The 18,439-nt window shown below is 40.8% G+C and overlaps 1 protein-coding gene across 1 annotated transcript in view; it reads right to left on the bottom strand.

Moving 5' to 3' along the window:
* Positions 1-18,439, bottom strand: part of frmpd3 (FERM and PDZ domain containing 3) — a 133,513-nt gene that overhangs the window by 78,657 nt on the left and 36,417 nt on the right. The gene's annotated exons all lie outside the window — the stretch shown is intronic.

The following is an 18,439-nucleotide window of genomic DNA, read 5'->3' as shown; positions in this document are numbered from 1 at the left end:
GTCTGTTGCAAGCCCATGTGCCCCCTTACAAGTAGACTGATTATTAAATACTACCTGATTTCAGTTTCATTAAATACTGTAGGTACTTAATTTACAATTCATAGTGCATTTCCCTAGTATACATGAAGCCTCATTGTTAATTAGATAAAAGGGTTCTACAACTTGTGGAGGGCTGTTTAGTTGTGTTTCCTGTAACACAATGGTGCTGGGATCTCGGAATTATCATCTTAACGTTTGAAGGTGCTATTGGAATAAATGCATTGCAGTAAAGTTGACATTATTTTAGACATGTAGAACAGTTAAATTGGAGTCAACAGGTGGCATTGAATGAGTAGACAAGAAGTGATACAGCCTTTCACATCAAGTGAGGAAAATGGAGCAGTGTGTCATTCTGGTGTACATGAAAATGTTCTCACTGAAGAACACCAATGCACTGTGTATATGCAGTGAATTGAGCCAACATTCTGGTACTACATTTGCAATGCATCATCAAAGGTACATGTCATATTCTCATGTCTGACACCACAAATAATATCCTTAAAGCTGCAGTTCAAAATAGGTAGTTGCTTGAAGGGAAGGTTTCCATTGGAGACCTTGTTTGCCTGTTGACAATGTAACAGTATTGATAAAGTGCAGATGACATAGCCAAAGTTTCTTTAGATACAGCCAAGGAGCAGGAAGGCAGTGGCTGGTGATTTGTAGTTTTGTGCCACAGATCTGAAGTATAAATGAACCGGCTTAACCATACATGTCTTTTGCCTTCATATTCACCAACATTTTGTTGACGGCTGTGTGGGTGGTAGTGATTGGTAGGTCCAGTACTTGACCTTTACTATGTTTGAGGTCTGGGTTCTCCTTAGAATTATGGTTGGCAGTTGATAACTGCAAAGATACTGTGACTGGAAACCTTTTACAAACTATAGTTCCATATTGTAAACAACCAACAGAAAAATCTATTTGTAAAAACATCAAAAATAGCTGTTTGGAAATCTAATAAAGAAACAAAAACTAGCCTTATATATAAAAAAATCAGCCCCAGAAATAAGGGTGTAATGCACCCTGACTTTTTGTCTTGGGCATTAGTGTAACTTGTGAACACTGAAAGGCAGAATACTGGTTCCTGTGTTATCCCAACCTTGCTCGTTCACTCCTATTCCCTGTTTTTCTTTTGCCTTTTCATGAATTCCCTCTTGATGCTAACATAGTGCCTCCAATCTCGTGAACTCAAATTTTTGTGTAGTATCTTATCAAATAACTTTTTACACCAGATCCATCATCTGCATTGATTCTGTTTACTTACCTATACTTGCTATATCCTCAAAATTTGATTTAGTAAACACAATTGCTCTTGATTCCATATTGATTCTCTCTAATCATATCATTTCCAAAGTGCCCTGTTGCTTATTACAAGATGGCAACATTTCCCAAAATAAATGATGTCATTTTGGTTGGCCTCTTGTTTACCATTCGAACAGCAAGGTAACCTTTGCTACATTTCAATCTGTTATTGTTATTTCTTGGTCGATGAAATTTTGAAAGATCCTCCAATATGTATTTAACCATCTTTCCAGAACTCTGGATTCAGGCCATCAACTTCATGGGACTCTGGTTTCACTCTCTTTAATTTCTTCAATGTATTTTCTTTATTAAAATTAAGTACTTTAAGTTATTAAAACTCTGTGTCTTCCACAATTAAGACGGGCTGAACATATTTTAGCCACTTGTTTACTTCCTATTATGATCTCTTCAGGATCTGCCTTAAAATCAACCAAAATTGTTTGTTTTTTCAATTGTCTTCCTTTTTAGAATAAAATGGAAATAGGAAATATCAGCAGCCAGATGGTATCTGTGAAGAAAGAAAGCTAAAGACTCTGGTCAATGATATTTCAGCAGAATTAAGAAGAAAAAAAGTGAATCAAACTTGTTTAAATTGCAGAGAAGGTACGGAGAGAACAAAAGGAATGTGATTGGGTCGAGTTCAAGAGAGACTGAATGATTCAAGTGGTTGATTGTGCTGACTGAGAGAAGGTGCTGAAGATTTGCTAATTAGAGCTGATTTGTCTGGAAGAGGTGTAAATAGGGAGATGAATGAGAAAGAGGAATCAGAAAAAACTATGTACAATGCTGGAAATTTGAAATACCGAACACTGCTGTTGTTGGAAATCTGAAATAAGCTTGCAAAGCTTTGGCTAGACAGCAAAGGTGGAGTGATAGACAGTTATCAGTCAGTAACAATAACTCCATTATGTTACAGGTTGATGATGTTTCATCAATATTGACCAATTATGCTAAAAATATTTGAAATAAATTCAAACTTGAGTCTTGAAGACTTAGAAGATGACATGCTTTTCCTAAAGTTTATTTTGACTTCAGTGCCACAAAATAAGTCCATAGTCAAAGAGGTCAGTGAACGGCTTGGAAAATTAAAGTGATGGGCAATTAGATGTTCTGGATCACCCTGTTGATTAAATGGAGGTGCAGTACTCTGCAAATTGGTCACTGAATCTGTATGTTGGACTATCCCGCTGGCGATTATACAGTCTCTGGAGAATCTCAGAGCAAGATTTCAGAGGAGCATCAGAGATTGCTGCGTACTTTGCTTCATGGAAGCGTGGCTCACCCCTGACATTTGGGATGCAGTTTTGCTGACCGAGGGCTTCACCATTCACCCCAAGGACTGGACAGCTGAATTTTTTAAAGGTAGAGGAGGTGGAGTATGCTTTATGATTAATTCATCATGGTGCTCAGACATGATGGTCCTGTCTCAGTTCTGCACACCTGACCTGAAACATCTAGCAGTCAAGTGTCATCCATTTTATCTGCCAAGGGAGTTGCCACCATCATCCTGGTTGGGGTGTATATTCCATCTTGGGTGACTGTCAGACAGTCTCTGAAGGAGCTGAGCACTATTATCAGCAGTCACAAAACAGTGCAATCTGATGCCTTCCTTATTGTTGCGTGGGCTTCAACCAGGACAGCTTGAAGAAATCTCTGAACAACTACCACCTGTGCAACCAGAGGAGGTAACACACCTGACCACAGTTATAGCACCATCAAGAACATTTACCATACTATCCCACACTCACACTTAGGAAAGACTGATCACCTGGCTATACTTCTACTCTTGGTGTATAGGTAGAAACTATGGACTGCAGCACCAGTGGTGAGGACCAAAAAGGTATGGTCTGCAGAGGCAGAGGACTGCTTTGAGTCAGTGAACTGGACAATATTCAGGGACTCATCTTTGAATGCTGAATGAATACGCCACAGTCGTCACCGACTTCATCAAGAGCTGTGTGGATGAGTCTGTGCCTTGGAGAACATACTGGACATATCCAAACCAAAAGCCTTTTTGAACCAGGAGATTCCTCGTCTGCTGAGGACTAGACTTGTGGCATTCAGAACTGGTGATCCAGAACTATACAAGGAGTCCAGATACAACCTATAGAAGGCTATTTTAAGGGGGACAAAAAACAATTCTAATTGAAGTTAGAGACGGAATTGGAAGCCCTTCAGCTCTGGCAGGGTTTGCAGGCCATTACTTCCTCCTGTCTAATCAAGGCCTTGGACCCACTGCAACTTGTCTATCACCACAATAGGTTTACAGTAGATGCAATCTCATTGGCTCTCCACTCTGCTTTGGATCACCTAGGCAATAGCAATGTCTGCGTCAGGCTGCTGTTTATTGATTACAGCTCAGTGTCCAATACAATCATACCCTCCAAAACCTGGGCCTCTGTACCTCTGTCTGCAACTGGATTATTGACTTTCCCACCAGGAGACCACAGTCAGTAATAACATCTCCTTCTCACTAACCTAAGTACATATACCTCAAGAATGTGTGTATAGCCCACTGCTCTGCTGTCTCTCTCTATATACCCACAACCGTGTGGCGAGGCACAGCTCAAATGCCATCTATAACTTTGCTGGTGACACAACTATTGTTGGCAGAATTTCAGATGGTGATGACGAGGTGTACAGAAGTGAGATAGGTCAACTGGTTGCATGGTGTTACAACAACAATCTTGTACTCAATGTCAGTCAGACCAAGGAATTGATTGTGGACTTTAGGAAGGGGAAGTCCTCACTGAGGGATCTGCAGTGGGAAAGGTGAACAGTTTTAAGTTCCTGGGTGTCAACATCTCTAAAAATCAATCCATAGTTCACAACAGCAGTTATTTTTCATCAGGTGTTTGAAGAGACTTCATATGTCACCAAAGACACTCACATATTTTTACAGTACTGTCGAGTACATTCTAACTGGTTGCATCACCATCTGGTATGGAGGGGCCACTGCACAGGATCAGAAAGAACTACAGAAAGTTGTAAGCTCAGCCAGCTCCATCATGGACAAAAGCCTCCCCAGCACTGATGACACTTTCAACAGGTGGTTCCTCAAGAAAGTGGCATCCGTCATTAAGGACCCTCATCACCCAGGACTGAACCTGTTCTCATTGCTACCATTAAGTAGGAGGTACAGGAGCCTGAAGACACACACTCAATGTTTCAGGAGCAGCTTCTTCCCCTCCACCATCAGATATCTGATTGGACCCATGTGCACCACCTCAATATTTTTTTTCTCTCTGTTTGCACTATTTACTTAATTATATATTTCTTATTGTAATTTATAGGTTTAAAAATATGTATTTCTGCCCCAAAACAACAAGCTTCACAACATATGGGTGTATCTAGAACTAGAGGGCACAGTTTCAAAATTAAGGGGTGACCCTTTAGAAAGGGAGGAATTCTTTTTTAACCAGAGAGTATTAAATCTGTGGAATGCTTTGCCGTAGACTGCTTTGCAATCAAGTCTGTGTGTATATTTAAGGCAGAAGTTGATTGTTTTCTGATTGGTCAGGGCATCAAAGGTTATGGGAAGAAGGTAACACTCACAACACACTGGAGGAACTCAGCAGGTCAGGCAGCATCCGTAGAAATGATCAGTCAATGTTTCAGGCCGGAACCCTTCGTCAGGACTGAAGAGGGAAGGGGCAGAGGCCCTATAGGCATTTCCTATAGGTTCATTTCCACGGATTCTGCCCGACCTGCTGAGTTCCTCCAGCGTGTTGCGAGTGTTGCTTTGACCCCAGCATCTGCAGAGTATTTTGTGTTTATGGGAAGAAGGTAGGTGTATGGGGTTGAGTGAGAATCAGGATCAGCTATAATGGAATGGCGGAGCAGGCTCGATGGGCTGAATGGCCTATTTCTAATCCTGTGTCTTATGGTCTTATACGTCAGTGATATTAAACCTGATTCTGATTCCTCCAGTGCAGAGATCATGTTGTGAATACTGAATGCAATTTACTAGTTTGGAGGCAATACAATAGAACTTCATTTGTAAAAAGTATTTGGGCTCCAAGATAGAGGGAATGAAAGAAATAAAAGAACAATATAACAACTTGAGATTCCTATAAACTGTGTTCGATGGGAAACCTTGGTTAAGCAGAAGGGAAGACATCTTGGAATTACTGGCATGGATGATGTTGTCAATAGAAGATAAAATATATGACTGACCTGGTGAAATTGGAAGAATGAAATGGCATCTTTGTAGGAAGATGTAGGCAGAGATGTAAGATGAGAGAAAGGCTTGTGAATGACTGTAAGAGATATTGCTTGTTAATCTATCCTCGGAGTTGGATAAAGGGTAGAAAAAAACAGAGCTGCATCAGGTGGAAGTGATCATAAGGTATATAGCAGCAGCAAAATGGTGAAAGTTCAGACCAGTAGCCTCAACTTGTAACATTAACTCCACTATTCTCTCTACAGTTGGTGCCTGATGTATTGGATATTCCAAGCATTCTCACTAAGTTTCGCAGCAATTGCAATGTTTTGTATCTCAGTTTGAAACATTTTCTTTTTCTATCCTCTTCTATCCTCTGCAGCCCTATCACTTGTGCTATTCAGTCTTCACACATCTTCACCCTATCAGTCTTTCTTTCTGTACTTTCCACTCCTCAACTTTAAGCATATTTGATCTTGAACGTTTCCTTTTTTGATAAACTGCTATCATCACGTTGATGGTACATAAGTGAAAGGAAAATGGAAGACTATGTGGGAGGGAAGAGTTAGATTGATTTTAGAGTGGGTTAAAAGGTCAGCATAACATCATGGGCTGAAGGCTCTGTATTGTGCTGTGCTGTTCTATGTTCTTCTCTATGATCTAACACAAGGCATCTATATTCTGTCTCTCTCTACAGATCCAGTCTGACCTGTGTGTTTCCAGTTTTTCCCAGCATCTGCATTTCCTTGCTTTTCCTCCTTACAAAGTTGCTGAAATTATTAGCTAGTATATTTTCAAACTTCGTCATTTTACTCTTTGTATCAATTTTTTTGTTATGGGAAATGCAGGGTTCAGAGCCCAGAAAAAATGTGAAAGTTACTGTGGAAAGCATTAACGTTAATTAACATAAAATGCCAGGCTCACAGAAAACATATTTTGAAAACAAGCAAAAAATAACTGTCTCATTGAACTCTTGAGAATAACACAGCCAGTGATCTAAGTTTCAAGCTCAATTCTACACTGCACTATCTCTGATAAACTATTCCCCAAATTAAGCATTGGGCATTTGGCCAAATTATATGGAAACAGGTGAAAGGTTAATCAAATTCAAGCTTGAAATATCACAGTAATATTTTACAGATTGAATTATATTTCTATTGACAAACCTATTTTTTATTAGAACTATATGGAAAAAACAGGTGTATCTATTGTTTTTGGGTAATGGTAAGATATTTTTAAAGAGGATTGTTTGAAAAATTATTGATTATATTATGGCAGGAACCGTACCATGTTTGTGACTCTGTCACAGGTTTTCTGAAGGCTTAATCAATTTTCTACATTAGTGCAAAACACCAGTTTTTCTTTGTTTACTAGCATTATGTATATATGAAAGCATTGGCAATGAAATTCAGCAGCACGAAGACATGTGGAGATGAATAGATAGGTAACTGATACTCCCGGTACTATTGATCTAAAATGAATTCCTTGGTTCAAATACCCAGAAAATCCTTTGCTTTCAGCTGTGTCTTTGATTGAATTCAAAATGTTTTTATTTGTAAATGAAAGAAGTACACTTATTCAGATCATTCTTTTCTGGTCTGGGAGATTCAATTGGCATTTTTGTACAGTATGACATCATTCATCATGTGACATCTGCCTGGACCACAGGTAACTAGAGTGTGGCCACCTTCCTCTGTTTTGGGAATGCTGTGGAGCTGTCACAGGGAAGTTGAGTTTCATGGTACTCTACGCACCAATTAAGGGTCACTCAGCCGTTTTATGCTTACTTCCACAGTGCTGCTCTGAGACTCAGAGACTATTTGGGCATAGAGAATGAATGCAAAGTATTTTGAGACTTTGTGTGACGTGCGCCGCTATCTCTCTGGTTATTAATTCCTAGTATTGTGCTTCTCTGGTGGTCCCACTCATGTTCTGCATGAGTAGAGCAATAGAATAGGCATGACGGTTGGGCCAAATTGTCTTGGTACTCCATGGGAGAAAGTGAAGAAAGGAACATGCTCATTGACCTTAATGAGAGGGAGCATTCAGTGATTCAGCCATCTATCCCCAGGTCTCAAGGGAGCAATGAATCCAGAGGCTGAGATCTACTCTGTCATTGGTAGTAAGATCCTGCTGAGGTAGAACTCCAGCCACGCACCCACGCATGGAATGTTTTCCTGCAGAGATTCAATTTACCATTACTCTGTATCATTTCATATGCTTGATGTTCGTTTTGCATGGTTCAGCAATACCATGGTCAATAGTGCTTTCAACTCAAGAGCAAAGGACTTTTCGTTGAGCAGCTACCAGCAGGCAGACTCAGCAGATGGATTTGTGTGAATAGCAGTATTCTTGTAATTTTAAGAAATAATAGATGGTACTCATGGAGTTTTGTATTGCTGGAAACCTGGATTACTTCATGAATTACATGAACTACCACCCCTGAAGATCCAATTCATTTGGAAGCCCAAGAAATCTTTCCTAGATAGTGCAATGTTTTCAGGGGCCTTGCTTGATGTTTTGATTCACAGGAATTCCACTATCCCTACTGTTTTTCAGATATAATGCCACATTGAAATCTTGGGGTCAAGGCCCTAGAGCCCTTGACTCAAGTACTGCAGCCATTTATCCTTAAAGACCGAACAAAAGATGTAGAACAATAGATGTAGTGTAAATGGATCTCAGCAAGGCATTTGACAAGGTGCCCCATGCAGGGCTTATTGAGAAAGTAAGGAGGCATGGGATCCAAGGGGACATTGCTTTGTGGATCCAGAACTGGCTTGCCCACAGAAGGCAAAGAGTGGTTGTAGATGGGTCATATTCTGCATGGAGGTTGGTGACCAGTGGTGTGCCTGAGGGATCTGTTCTGGGATCCCTGCTCTTTGTGATTTTTATAAATGACCTGGATGAAGAAGTGGAGGGATGGGTTAGTAAATTTGCTGATGACACAAGGGTTGGGGGTGTTGTGGATAGTGTGGGGGGCTGTCAGAGGTTACAGCAGGACATTGATAGGATGCAAAACTGGGCTGAGAAGTGGCAGATGGAGCTCAACCCAGATAAGTGTGAGGTGGTTCATTTTGGTAGGTCAAATTTGATGACAGAATATAGTATTAATGGTAAGACTCTTGGCAGTGTGGAGGATCAGAGGGATCTTGGGGTCAGAGTCCATAGCTGCTGCGTAGGTTGACTCTGTGGTTAAGAAGGCATACGGTGCATTGGCCTTCATCAATCGTGGTATTGAGTTTAGGAGCCGAGAGGTAATGTTGCAGCTATATAGGACCCTGGTCAGACCCCACTTGGAGTACTGTGCACAGTTCGGGTCGTCTCATTACAGGAAGGATGTGGAAACCATAGAAAGAGTGCAGAGGAGGTTTATGAGGATGTTGCCTGGATTGGGGAGCATGCCTTATGAAAACAGGTTGAGTGAACTCGGCCTTTTTTTCTTGGAGCGATGGAGGATGAGAGGTGACCTGATGGAGGTGTATAAGGTGATGAGACGCATTGATCGTGTGGATAGTCCGAGGCTTTTTCCCTGGGCTGGAATGGCTAGCATGAGAGGGCACAGTTTTAAGGTGCTTGGAAGTGGGTACAGAGGAGATATCAGGGGTAAGTTTTTTTACGCAGAGAGTGGTGAGTGTGTGGAATTGGCTGCCAGCGATGGTGCTGGAGGATGATACAATAGGGTCTTTTAAAAGACTCCTGGACAGGTACATGGAGCTCAGAAAAATAGAGGACTATGGGTAATCCTAGGTAATTTCTAAGGTAAGGACATGTTTGGCACAGCTTTGTGGGCCGAAGGGCCTGTATTGTGCTGTAGGTTTTCTATGTTTCTAAGACCACTGGGGACCTGGTCAGAGAGATTGTATGCTTGCATTAAACATAACTTTACATTTGGGGTTCAGACATTGGTTGAAGAATTCCAACAAAAGCAAATGAAGGAATAGGCATCAAAGGAGGTAGCAATTTAGCAGCATGTAGACAAATATCTGTGGAAGTAGTCCTTCTCAGAACGTGCTGATAGCTCAAGTTTATTATCTAGCAATTCTGTTGGAGGAGCCCTCTGTACAATTGCTGCATCCTAGTAGGGAGATATTAACTGGGACTGTGATGACTGACACCACCTGGCTTCAGTTTTCATAGTGAGAGCTTAACATATGAGCATGAGCATTCCCTTCGAAATAAGGAGGCTTCACATGCAGTTATTTCTGCAAACAAAGAAGAATACCAACACTAAAAGCTGCAAGTAGTTTGCAGGCAACTGTGCCTCAGCATTACAAGCAAACATGTTCCGTTAAAGAACTGTCTCAATAAAGAGTTTCTGCATTAGGCTACCAAACAGTGTCAATGGTTCTGAGATTATGAAAGGGAACAACATGACAGACTTGTCATCAACACTGCTCTCTCGAAAGCTTTTCAGCATACAGAGGGAGAGCAGTCAAACGGCTTTACTGAAAATGTCTTGGACAAAAGGCTTTGAGTTAAGTTTCTACATTTGCTCTGATGCCATCATCAATGCACTTGGCTCTCTCAGTGCAGATCACAAATGGAAGACTTGATCAGTATCACATCCAGCTCAATTCAGCAGATGCATGGCATCATAATCCTTGTGTTATACAGATCTAGAGTGAGTCACCTCATAGGGTAACAAAGTACAAGTCCTGCACCACAGCAAACTTATATTTTTGTGTGGCACCTTAGAAGATCCAGATGCAGGGTATTTTCTTATGTTTATATACTGCTTAATCTGTACTAAGAAAAAAAATGGGGAAAATAGTTATCTGCTTTCTATGTCACATGCAGACATTATTTGTTTATTTACATCATTTAATGGGAATTTCCTTTCATTAATTTCAGAGGGAGCAAATTTCAGTAGCAGGGTGCAAAGCACAGTTGCTAATACATTGCAGAGTTAGTGTATGCAACCAAAGGTGAATTTATGCCTCAGAATTATCAATGAGCCAACATAATTGAGTAGTGTATCAGGATTAATTTCTTTTGTTTGTCTTTCCATCAAATATATTCTTTGAAGTTCTCCAGAAACTTGCACCATTTTTATTGCTAACATTGAAATTAGTATATCACTCAAAATAAATATTGTTGCTAAGTGAATCCAGTCCAAAACTGACCAGCAATTGGATTTAAACTCAATGAATTTGACATTAAAGAAACAATACTGAAGTATTGGTGGTCTCCATGGTGACATAGTCTATGTATTACTGAATATATTTTAACATTAAAATTAAATATTTAAACTATGTTGAGCATCTTAGCAAGTAAGTACAATTTGAAGGTTGTTTAGCAACTACTACAGTCATTGAAATCTCAATTTCAACTTGGAGAGTGGGCAACTTGTGTGATAGGGCGGGGGGGGGTGCAAATGGGGGGAGATGCTGAATGTGAGAGAAATGAACGTGGAACTGGCCTAAAATTAAGTGGAACATGCAAAAGCAAGGGGCCTTGTATTTAACTCATGTTTAAAATCACCAGTATCTTGTGTCGGATTGGCCAAAACCGCCCAGATTGTGCTGATATTATTGATGTAACCAAGCGGAGACTCAACTCGTATATATTTTCCAGCAGCTGATTAAAAGACACTTACTCCACTGTTTTTGAGGGGTTCGCTTACAAACTTCTTTTCAAATTCCTTCAGTAGAGATGTGCAGTGTCCATCATGTCACACCTTTCAAAGAAAATACTATTGTAAAACTAAATTCAATAGTGACACACTCCCAAAGGGTAAGGGCAAAAATAAGTGATTGGCTCAAATAGTCATGTGACTGTTAGTAACCAAATGTGTAAACTCCTTAATGTGACAATATGAAAAATTACCGAAGAGGCATGAATTACCAAATAATGAATTCCCTGCTTTTGCACATTTTGACCAGTGAGATTTGTAAATATCAACAACCAATCATCTCTCAGTTTCTTCACACTGTTTGGAGCTATAACTTTTTCTGCCTATTGCTAAGGAAGTTTATTCAAATCCATCACCATTCAGTGTGCTATGTCTTTTCAATGAACTGAACATCATCTAAAGTATTTTTCCATCCTGGAAATGGACTCCTGTTGAAAGGTCAAAGGTTTCAGTGTCAGAAGTCACAATCCCAATAGGTAGAGCTATTTTCAAAGCAAAGCATAAGAAGAAGCTACAGTCTTAGGTGGACAAATTTAGAAGGCGCACAACAAAAACACCCTACTATGCAAAGGTTTAATAATCAGTGAACACAAGATCACAAGTAAATGAAGTCTGCTCTAGCATTGCTTATTATTTTATACTTTGTTATGATAAGTTTGGCAGCTGAGGCTGAAACTGTGTAGGGTAAGGAATAGATTAATAATAGTTGTGATAATCTTTCTACCTTGTGAGACAATATTTGCAAATCATTTTCTCTCCTCCGCTTTGAAAATTTCCTGATGGATGAAACCTGTCGGAAGGCAGATGAGCTGGATCCACATGATCAAGCTGCAAGCCTTCATTCAGCAGAGTAGAGATTACTTTGGTCACCTCCCTGAAATGCCTGTCTATAGAAAACTACAGTTTCTCTGGCAGGGTTGTGTGGGATGACTTCTGCAATGTTGTCAAATAACCCTGATAAAGTAGATTTTGCAAAGTGCACCAGAAAGAGCCCCTATCAAACTGGTTACTTTCTTAGAGTGTAATGTCCAATTGGAACCAACATGGATCAGTAGGATGTGCTCTGATATTCCTTCCTTTCCATTCTTGGTCAAGCACTGACCCATTAAATCTATCACTGGGACACTTCATCAATGCATCTTTATCATTTGACTTTATTTGACATTGTCATTTATTAATTTATTGTAAACCTATCAGTTGTCCTCAGTTACTTGCACTTTACACACTGTAAATTAGCAGCTGTGCATCTTAATATATCTCTGAAACTTGGGGATGTTTAAGTCTGTTGGAACCAAATTCGAAGAACGAAGTTTAATGCAGAGTTAATCTGCAATAGACAATAGGCAATAGGTGCAGAAATAGACCATTCGGCCCTTCGAGCCTGCACCGCCATTCTGAGATCATGGCTGATCATCTACTATCAATACCCAGTTCCTGCCTTGTCCCCATAACCCTTGATTCCCCTATCCATAAGATACCTATCTAGCTCCTTCTTGAAAGCATCCAGAGAATTGGCCTCCTCTGCCTTCTAAGGCAGCGCATTCCACACCTCCACAACTCTCTGGGAGAAGAAGTTCCTCCTCAACTCTGTCCTAAATGACCTACCCCTTATTCTTAAACCATGCCCTCTGGTACTGGACTCTCCCAGCATCTGGAACATATTTCCTGCCTCTATCTTGTCCAATCCCTTAATAATCTTACATGTCTCAATCAGATCCCCCCTCAATCTCCCTAATTCCAGCATGTACAAGCCCAGTCTCTCTAACCTCTCTGCGTAAGACAGTCCGGACATCCCAGGAATTAACCTAGTGAACCTACGCTGCACCTCCTCCACAGCCAGGATGTCCTTCCTGGAGACCAAATTGCACACAATACTCCAGGTGTGGTCTCACCAGGGCCCTGTACAAATGCAAAAGGATTTCCTTGCTCTTGTACTCAATTCCCTTTGTAATAAAGGCCAACATTCCATTAGTCTTCTTCACTGCCTGCTGCACTTGCTCATTCACCTTCAGAGACTGATGAACAAGTACTCCTAGATCTCTTTGTATTTCTCCCTTACCTAACTCCACACCGTTCAGATAATAATCTGCCTTCCTGTTCTTGCTCCCAAAGTGAATAACCTCACACTTATTCACATTAAACGCCATCTGCCAAGTTTCTGCCCACTCACCCAGCCTATCCAAGTCACCTTGAATTCTCCTAACATCCTCATCACGTCACACTGCCACCCAGCTTAGTATCATCAGCAAACTTGCTGATGTTATTCACAATGCCTTCCTCTAAATCATTGACGTAAATCGTAAACAGCTGTGGTCCCAATACGGAGCCCTGTGGCACCCCACTAGTCACCACCTGCCATTCCGAGAAACACCCATTCACTGCTACCCTTTGCTTTCTATCTGCCAACCAGTTTTCTATCCATGTCAATACCCTCTCCCCAATGCCATGAGCTCTGATTTTACCCACCAATCTCCTATGTGTACCTTATCAAATGCCTTCTGAAAGTCAAGGTACACCACATCCACTGGATCTCCCGCGTCTATCTTCCCGGTTACATCCTCGAAAAACTCCAATAGATTAGTCAAGCATGATTTGCCCTTGGTAAATCCATGCTGGCTAGGCCCAATCCTATCACTGCTATCAAGATATGCCGCTATTTCATCTTTAGCATCTTTCCCACTACTGATGTTAGGCTAACAGGGTGATAGTTCTCTGTTTTCTCCCTCCCCCCTTTCTTAAAAAGTGGGATAACATTAGCCATTCGCCAATCCTCAGGAACTGATCCTGAATCTAAGGAACATTGGAAAATGATCACCAATGCATCCGCAATTTCCAGAGCCACCTCCTTTAGTACCCTAGGATGTAGACCATCTGGACCTGGGGATTTGTCAGTCCCATCAGTCTACTCATCACTGTTTCCTTCCTAATGTCAACCATGTACAATACTTGCACAAGTAACCCAGAAGCATATTCTGATCCCATGTGCACCAAGCAGTAAGCAGCCGAAGCAAGTGAAATGTTTATGCAGCAACAAATGAATCAATTCAGGGAGAAAGATTAGTTTTAGTTAAAACCATTTAAGTAAATTTAGTGATAGAAGCTGAAAATCTCCTTTACCTGTATCAGTTGAAATACTTGATTTCTCTTACCATTATTGAGTTCCTCTCTCTGTTTTCCCCTTTGTAGTCTCTTTCTTTTCTGGCTGTGTTGCTTTCTTTTTGGTGTTTATTATGTAACAGACCTACTGCCTTTAATAGTCAGAAGCTGCCCTTAAAGTCTGTATGCAAGGACCCTCAAATGAAAATCAAGATCACCTAGCAACAAAACAGCAGCATGCAACATTCAGATGAGGAATTATTGAACTGTGCTGTCTGAAGCTAAACACAGCTGCAATGAATAAAAGAAACAACAGATTCTCTTTCACTAGCTATGAACAATCTGTTCCAGACGATAATGTTCTAGTCATGGTCCTGAGGGCCAGGTGTAGTTCTGGAGGTACTGGCAGACACAGAGAAGTTGTAATGATCATGGCTTGACATCAGGCTCAGCAGGTAAAGCACTGGTCACAGGGAGAATGTACAACCTCTACACTGACAACCACAATGCTTGGATTTGAACCTGGGTTGCAAAAGCTATGAGGCAGAAGTCCTACTAGAAATCATTGTGGTCATCGGGAGAACATGCCAAGTCTACACAGAGGGTAGCAGAGGCCAGGATTGAACCCTGGTTTCTGGTGCTGTCTGGTAGTGTTTGTGCTAGCTGTGCCACTACGCTGCTATTTAAATAGGAAATGGGCAGGTTTAAATTGTGTTTGGATTCTATGCAGATTTCTGCATTTAACCATCAACATGACTCAAATCTGTCCAGTCCCGTAAATTACTGTTACTGTTCTACCTTTTATCATGTACTTTTGCCCATGTCATCAATTTGAGGGAAAAAACCAGTCTGACTACAAAATGATCCCACCTGGTTATTTCAAGCCCGTATGAGCCAACACCCCACTTTTGTTACAAGGAAGTGCTGATCCTATTGTTGCCAGTGCAGTTTGTGCCTCATTATCATGATACCATGAACCCGATAATGCAAAAGTTTAACAGGCAATAAAAGACAATTTATACATCAGGCCCATGCATCATGTTGCACAGGATACACCCATTTTGTAAATAACATTTTTAGGTAGTGTATTACCTCATATACAAAGCATTGTCTATGGAAAAACACTCTTACAAATGCAAGGCATCGCCTCATGTATAAAGCAAGGTATTTTTTTAATAATTCTGCAGTCTAGTCATACCTGAATATATTACTTTGCAATTTATATTTCAAACATAGAATAGGACAATGAACCATTTTGTATTCAACTTTCTTTTCTAACTCCGGTTGAGTTATGTTTATGAATTCAAGGTACAATTTATCCTGAACTAATCTTATCCGGACATTGAATTATGTTGCTTTTAGCTGAAACTCAGGTAGAAATAATTTACAAAAACCAGCTGTTTTATTTATTTGGAGATACAGCACGGTAACAGTCCCCTCCAGCTCAGCAAACCCGCACCGCCCAATTATGCCCATGTGACCAACTGACTTATTAGTCTATCACAAACAAAGGAACATCTGCAGATGCTGGAAGTCCAGAGTAACACACACAAAATGCTGGAGGAACTCAGCAGGCCAGGCAGCATCTATGGAAACCCAATCACAACCAGGAGAAAATATTTCCATAGATGCTGCCTGGCCTGCTGACATCCTCCGGCAATTTTCCTCCACCAATACATCTTTGCAATGAAGGAACAAACTGGAGCACCTGGAAGAAACCCATGCGGTGGCTGTGAGAATCTGCAAACTCCTTACAGACAGTGGCAGGAATTGAACCCCATCATTAGTGTTGCAATTGTGTTACACTATCCATTACACTACTGTGCTGTCCATAAATGTAAGGACATTGGCAGGGATGGGGCAGAGGTATTACTATTTAAACTTAGTGAGCTAATCTAAGTGGAAATAATCATAGTAAGGCACCTCTTTTCTGTTAAATATATATCCTGTGCCATATAGGAACTTCAACATGCTTTCCATGGTCTGGACACCAGAGATGAAGACAATGTCAGTAATTAGACCAGTAGGAGCTCTAACTTTAGAGCTTGGGAACAGCTGATCTCATTGTGATCCGTCTGTGTAGCTGAGAGTTTCATTGTTATTTAGTTTCAGGAGAAGGTCACCTCACAGCTCAGGCTAAGAGGCGTAACTGTGACAAACAAAAAAGTGCAGGCAAGTCGTGTAGGAGATCAAACGAGAAAATCCACAAATGCTGGAAATCCGAGCAACACACACAAAGTGCTGGAGGAACTCAGCAGTCCAGGCAGCGTCTGCGGAAAAATGTACAGTCAACGTTTCAGGTTGAAGCTCTTTGCCAGGGCTGTGCCCTTCGGTAGTATAGGAGATCATGAAGCCACCCTGGTCTCTAACCAGACATTGAATATGATGGATGAAGAGGATACCGCGGGAAAGTGCAACCTGAGCCTAGACATCAGCGTCAAGAGTGTCTGAATTTATTGGAAGTGGAAGTGAAAGTTCAAGAGAGGAACTACAATAATGGATTTTGTAATGCGAATACACAGTGTCATTTCTGTGGTTGCAGATGTAATACCAGAATAGCAGGATTGCAGTTTGATGGCTGAGTGAAGGATATTGTGCCGCAGAACAGTTTGGAGTGGAAGATCAGCTGGAGGTTTATGTTCATGCAGGCATCTATGACATAGGTAGGAAAAGGTGGAGGCCTGGCAGGCATATTTAAAGGAGGTAGGAAAGAGATTAAGAAACAGGACCTCAACTGTTGTAACTTCCAGATGCTGGTGACTACTGTATTTGGTGGAAAGTGCAGCTGAATGTGTGGACAGAGAGATTGTATTGAGTAGAAGGATTCAGAATACTGCGGCATTAAGATGATCTTTTATTGCACCTCAGGAGGACTAATATCTCCATGGACATATTTGGTTGGGGCAGCACAGTAGCATTGCAGATAGTGCAACATTTTACAGCAGCGGCTGTAAGATCAGAGTTTGATTCCCACCACTGTAAGGAGTTTGTATGTTCTTCCATAACCAAAAAGATGTACAATTGGGGCTAGTGAGTTATCGGCATATGATGTTGGCGCTGGAAGCATGGCGACACTTGCAGGCTACTCAGCACAATCCTCACTGATTTGATGCAAAGAATGCATTTCACTGTACATGTGACAAGTAAAGCTAATCTTCCAAAGCTGATCCGCCACATTGTTGGGAATGATTTAAACTGGCTTGGCAGGCAGATGGGAAGCTGAGGCTCAGAAGGAGAAAAGCAGAATAGCAAAATGATGGCAGAAACTAAATTGAGCTTGAAAGGCAGAGAAAAATAGTCAGAAAATAGACAACAAGAGAAACAATTTGCTTATACCTTTTGTGATCTGGTATGGAAGAGCTGAACTCTATGGACCTGCTTTCATTCATGTTGTCTGTATGAAACTTGCATGTTCTCCTTGTGACTCTGGGTTCTGATGGGTTCTCCAGTTTTCTTCCCGATCCAGAGATGTGCTGGGAGGGTCATTAACTAATGTAAGTTACTTCTTAGTGTTGGTAAGTGGCAAAAGGTATCTAAAATAAAATTGATGGGCATGTGAGAGAGAGTAAATTCCTAGAGCTGTAGGAGAGTGGAGATGGGACTGATGGGATTAATCTACTGGGAGCTGGCATTGACCCAAAGGGCTGAACGGCCTTCTTTTCTGTATAGTTACTAAGTATTAAGCTTGGTTAAGTTAATATTACTTAGAGGAATACTATAGTTTTTTCCCCAATAAAGATAAAATCTTGGATGATGAACAAAAGAATATCTGGGAAAGCTTTATGATGCAGTGTAAATGTTCTCTTTCTCCTCTTCAGCCTTTTCAGTCTATTTTATTTTTCCTTTTCTATTTTTACTCCAAGAGAAGGGCTCATTATTGTAGCTGACAGACTAACGGTAGAGCCAAATACCAATCTGGGAAGTAGGAATTGAAAGAATACCCAAGTACTTGAGCAATAAAGCCTAGTTAATTTCAATTTTGTCATATGTAATAAAAATTAAAATCCTGTATTCTCTTTCTTAAACAAAAAACATTCTTGGGCGTTTCTGAGAGTTCTGGAATGTGGGCATTATTGCCCATTCAGAGTGGACTTTGAGGAGACAGTGATGGGTCTCCATATGGAATTGCTGTAATTCTTTGGCATCTTGCCACAAACCCTCACCATCCAAACCACTTGTAAGACTACTTTAGAGGATTCTTAAGTATG

This window comes from Mobula birostris, chromosome 10 (assembly GCF_030028105.1).
Source record: "Mobula birostris isolate sMobBir1 chromosome 10, sMobBir1.hap1, whole genome shotgun sequence".
In the NCBI taxonomy this organism is placed as follows: Eukaryota; Metazoa; Chordata; class Chondrichthyes; order Myliobatiformes; family Myliobatidae; genus Mobula; species Mobula birostris.
The sequence above is the reverse complement of the archived record's forward strand: the minus strand, read 5'-3'. Positions and strand labels throughout refer to the sequence as shown.